We start from the raw sequence: 4,788 nt of genomic DNA, 5'->3' as shown, positions 1-4,788 counted from the left end.
TTGAAAAAAAGTGCTGCTTTGGAGGGTGGGTTCTATGGCATTGAACCCCACTGAAGTCCCTTTCCTCCCCAAGCTCCACCCCTCAAATCTCCAGATATTTCCCAGCACAGAGCTGGCAACCTTACTTAACTGTTTTGGTACATTTTGGTGCCATGGGCGGGGGGAACCAAGAGTACCATATTGCATGTCTGATCCCTTGCAGCATTTTAAAATCACTTTAAAATGGTAGCAGCATCCATAGGGCAATACCATGGGCACTTTTATGGCTAGTTTGGCTCTGAGATTGATCCAAATATCAATGAAGGCCTTTTAAGTTGTGGCCTTATAGAATCAGCTTCCCTCTGAGACCTGTGTAGCAGATGTGGTTCTTATTGTAGTATTTCAAGGACACTGTGGAGCACGCATCATTCACTGTATACTTTGAACATCTGTGGCCCAGCACGTTTTGAGTCCTGGTGAAGGAGGTTGCACATTTTTAAAAATCAAAATAGGGATGACTTGGGTTGTTAAATTTTGAGAATACCTGTTCTTTGGAATTGATTGCTTCAGGGTGTATTGATGGCCATTAGCTTAGACAGGTTTAAAAGGGATTAGGCAGAATCAGGGAGGATAGATCTAGCCATAGCTATTAGCTATGAGGAATAAATTGAGCCTCCATGTGCAGAGTGCCTCTACATGTCAACTACTTGGTGGCAGCAGTGAAGGAAAACTGGTGCCTTCATGCCCTTTGTTTTTGGATTTCCCAGAGGCATTTGATCGGCCACTGTGATCAGCAGGGTGCTGGACTGAACAGGTTCTTGGTTTGATCCTACAACACTCTTCTTATGTTCTTATGAGTAGACAAGCATGATAGCCCTAATGTGATGTTGTTAGGATTGCTGTTGAAACACTTTTATGGTGGGGCAGGGGAAGCAGAATCTTTAACCCAATGCAAGTTTATGGCCAGTTTATACAAAGAGCAGAATCAAATGTGGAAATGTCTGGAGTAAATCACTTGTAGTTCTCAGGGCATGGGAGGGAGTGAAGGCCAAGGGTGAAAACATGAAGGAGACAACATGATCAGAGAATAAACAGGCCACAGCTTTTATTGAACACAACCACAGGAACATTGGTGCCACATAGTGCATAGCTCCAGCATCAGGCAATCCACCTACTGGCTGATGAACCCCACTGTCCCCCAGACCGCCTGCTGGGGGAGCAATGTGCAATGGCCAGTCCTAGTGTCCCACATGGGCACAAGCCACTGTGTGGTTCCCTTACCATCTGAAGGAAAGAGCTGGCTGACAGAACCTGATCTGGGCATATCACTGAATGGTCCCACCCCCAAGACCCCTTATGGTGGTCCCTGGACCCAGGGAGGCTGGCACACAGGCCCAGCCTTCCAGCAAAATTGGATCCTGCCCAGTGCCCAAACTGCCACAAGAGATGGTCATAACCACAGAGGCACAGAGGAAGACAGATGCTCAGCTGGGGATCCCCCACTCTGTGTGTGGATGCCTCCTGTCTGCTGGGCAGCAGTTGTACCCTGGCTGCTGCAGGCTGGTTGCCCCAGCTCTTTGTGGGGGGTCAGGGTGGGGAATTCCCACTCAAGGATTTGGGGGGGGGGATGATCTCAGACCTGCCTCCCATCAGGCTGTAACCATTGCCTATGTCCCACCTGGAAGGGAAGAAGCCCTGCATTAAACCCCCCCAAAGGGGGAGGGAAGTGAATTCAGCTCACCTGCAGCATGAAGTGGTGTACTTACAGAACAATGCTCTGCTCTCTGATCCTGCTGATTGTGTAAAATGTCCTTTACTGTGTGCTATGACTGTGTTTCAAAATATGGTGGCTTTTGATGTTACTACTGCAGATGAGGCAGGTCAAATGCCCATTGTGATACAGATTCTGAAGTTCAGATGAGAATTAAAATAGGTTTTAACTCTGTGATAAACATCTAGCAGAGTCTCTATGTCTTTCTCTTTAAGTGAGAGGGGAGGATTTTAAAAGCTCTGCTATTTTTGCTAAGGCCACAGTTTAGCATTTAGGCACATGGCAAAGCCTTTCAAAGAGAATACACAACCGGAGTACCTTGTTGCAGAGGTTTTGGTGAAACTAATGATCTTGAGCTGTTAATCTGGTAAGTAGAACCAGAATTGTGTGAAACCACTGAGAAACAGGCCACAGAGCATACCGAGCAAAATGTTCCCCAACTGCAAAGTAGTCACCTTTCTCATGGGAGCAAAGTTGGCTAATGCAGTTAATTGCTGGCCTTAGAATCACTGAAGCATTGTTGTTTGGAGGCTGGGAGAGTCAGTTGCAGTGGTCCCCCCTACAGAGACTTACCCTGCAGTTCTGCATTGTGGCATAGCAATGACACTTCAAAGGCAGTTGCCTGCCATCTGTCACTGATCTCATTCCCCTTCAGGTAGGGATGCCACAGCAGGAAGTTGACTCCTCAACATTTACACTTTGCTCAGGGATTTTATTTGTAGGAGGATTTACTAATTCAGATGTATAACTGTGCAAACACTTTGCCATACAGCAATTTGGAGCGATCTAACAGCGTTCTCCATCTATGCCTCATTTTCATGAAATGTTCAGATCCATGGTACTTATGAACTGTATGCAATTTGATTAAGGGTTGCATAATGCTCTAGGATGAGCTCCAAGTACAGGCATTTGGAACAGGAAAACTCATGTTCAAAATCACTCATCTACTACATGGTGGGATGAACCACGATCAAGTCTCAACCTCAGTTTTTCATCTGTAAAATGGGAACAGTCATATATATCTGAGGACATATATGCAGATCAATTAGTTAAGAACATAAGAACATAAGAGAAGCCAATGTTGGATCAGTCCAACACTCTGTCACACAGTGGCCAAAATTACCAGGTGCCATCAGGAGGTCCATCAGTGGGGCCAGGACACTAGAAGCCTGCCCACTGTTGCCCCCCCCCCCAAGCACCAAAAATATAGTGTATCACTTGCCCCAGACCGAGAGTTCCTATCTATACCTTGTGGCTAATAGCCACTGATGGACCTCTGCTCCATATGTTTATTCCATTCCCTCTTGAATTGTTGTAGCCGCCACTACCTCCTGTGGCAGTGAATGCCTCTTTGGGTGAAGAAGTACTTCCTTTTATCCGTTCTAACCCAACAGCTCAGCAATTTAATTGAGTGCCCACAAGTTCTTGTATTCTGAGAAAGGGAGGAAAGTACTTCTTTCTCTACTTGCTCTATCCCATACATAATCTTGTGAACCTCGATCATGTCACCCCTCAGTCATAGTTTCTGCAAGCTAAAGAGCCCCAAACGCTTTAACCTTTCTTCATAGGGAAAGTGTTCCAACCCTTTTATCATTCTAGTTGCCCTTTTCTTCACTTTCCCCAATGCCATTATATCCTTTTTGAGGCGTGGTGACCAGAAATGTACATAGTATTCCAAATGAGGTTGCACCATTGATTTATACAGGAGTGTTATGATACTGGATGATTTGTTTTCAATTCCCTTCCTAATAACCCCCAGCATAGCATTAACCTTTTTTTAATTGCAGTCACACACTGTTTTGACATTTTCAGTGAGTTATCTACTACGTCTCCAAGATCTCTCTATTGATCAGTCTCTGCCAGTTTGGACCCCATCAACGTGTATTTATAGTTAGGATTTTTTGCCCCAATGTGCATTACTTTGCACTTGGCCACATTAAACCCCATTTGCCACATTGATGCCCACTCGCCCATCCTCGACAGATCCCTTTGGAGTGCCTCACAATCCTCCCTGGTTTTCACCGCCCTAAACAATTTTGTGTCACCCGCAAATTTAGCCACTTCACTGCTTGCTCCCAACTCCAAATCATTAATGAACAAGTTAAAAAGCATTGGACCCAGTACTGATCCCTGCGGTACCCTGCTTAACATAAGAACATAAGAGACGCCAATGTTGGATCAGGCCAAAGGCCCATCCAGTCCAACACTCTGTGTCACACAGTGGCCAGAAATACCAGTGCCATCAGGAGGTCCAGCAGTGGGGCCAGGACATTAGAAGCCCTCCCACTGTTGACCCCCCCAAGCACCAAGAAGACAGAGCATCACTTGCCCCAGAGCCCCTAGCTATACCTTGTGGCTAATAGCCACTGATGGACCTCTGCTCCATATGCTTATCTAATTCCCTTTTGAAGCCATCCATGCTTGTAGCACCCACCACTTCCTGTGGCAGTGAATTCCAAGTGTTAATCACTCTTTGGGTGAAGAAGGACGTCCTTCCTCTGCTCCATATGCTTATCTAATTCCCTTTTGAAGCCGTCCATGCTTGTAGCACCCACCACTTCCTGTGGCAGTGAATTCCATGTGTTAATCACTCTTTGGGTGAAGAAGTACTTCCTTTTATCCGTTCTAACCCGACCGCTCTGCAGTTTCATGGAGTGCCCACGAGTTCTTGTATTGTGAGAAAGGGAGAAAAGTACCTCTTTCTTTACCTGCTCTTTCCCATGCATAATCTTATAAACCTCGATCATGTCACCCCTCAGTCGTCTTTTCTCCAAGCTAAAGAGCCCTAAGCGCTTTAACCTTTCCTCATAGGGAAAGTGTTCCAACCCTTTTATCATTCGAGTTGCCCTTTTCTGCACTTTTTCCAAAGCTATAATATCCTTTTTAAGGTGTGGTGACCAGAACTGCACACAGTATTCCAAATGAGGTCTCACCATTGATTTATATAGGGGCATTATTATATTGGCTGATCTGTTTTCAATCCCCTTCCTAATAATCCCCAGCATAGCATTGGCCTTCTTTATTGCAGTCACACACTG

Source organism: Gekko japonicus, unplaced genomic scaffold (assembly GCF_001447785.1).
Source record: "Gekko japonicus isolate JY-2015 unplaced genomic scaffold, Gekko_japonicus_V1.1 scaffold1568, whole genome shotgun sequence".
NCBI lineage: Eukaryota > Metazoa > Chordata > Lepidosauria > Squamata > Gekkonidae > Gekko > Gekko japonicus.
Note: the sequence above shows the minus strand (reverse complement) of the source record.